The following is a 935-nucleotide window of genomic DNA, read 5'->3' on the forward strand; positions in this document are numbered from 1 at the left end:
AAATATCCAACGAGAGAACACAGATAACATTGTTACCTAAAAGTTTGATAATAGGTCAGATCACTTTAATATCAAAACTGACAACACCCTATTGAAACTAGCAAACGAAAATGTTCTGTTATACGTGTGTAAGACGGAGACAACATATGCGGGTGCGACGTCCTCTTAATATATTTTAATAATACCATCTATAAACTGTAATAATATAATCAGCTATAACAATGTATTATAGCAATTTGATTCTATAAGTATAATAAATTAATATCATCATAGTCCATAAACATGGTAGTAGTATTATGTATTAACGATAACAGTTTCCAAAAAATGTAAAAAAATACACCCACCCCATATTTTTGGGAGTGCAGTGCTCCTCTTGAAATTACGTCCAAGCCGCCTCTGATCATAATAAACTGTTCCAGGCCCCCTAGCATACGCGTTGAAATATGGTTTTACATTGGGTTTATTATAGTATTCTACAAATTCGTTGATACTCCAGCCCCGTATAACTGCGCCCCAATTCCTAAGAGCTACTTTACACTTTTTATCCTCTTCCAATATACTATTTAATTTACTATTCAAATAAAATTCTTTGATATTCGTGAACGCGTCGGGTGGGCATCAAGTGGTACAACACATTTTTCAGCGACGTTGGGTACACGCATACTGGTTTGACACTGGAACCTCCCTCATCGTGTCCGAAGTCTTCATCAAAGGAAGAGTGGTTCGCATTGCCGTCTTGATATTCTTCAAATGCACCGAACTCTCTGGGAACGTCATTCGGCATTTCATTGACGCATACTTCCACATTTCCTTCATATCCCTGAGTCCTTCGAGATCTGATTTCCTAAATTTACGAAAAGTCAATATTATCCATATAATTAGGATCGTACATATGGTCGAATATACATATAGTCATAAGTAGCTTGGTTCAATAA

Source organism: Acyrthosiphon pisum, chromosome A1 (assembly GCF_005508785.2).
Source record: "Acyrthosiphon pisum isolate AL4f chromosome A1, pea_aphid_22Mar2018_4r6ur, whole genome shotgun sequence".
NCBI lineage: Eukaryota > Metazoa > Arthropoda > Insecta > Hemiptera > Aphididae > Acyrthosiphon > Acyrthosiphon pisum.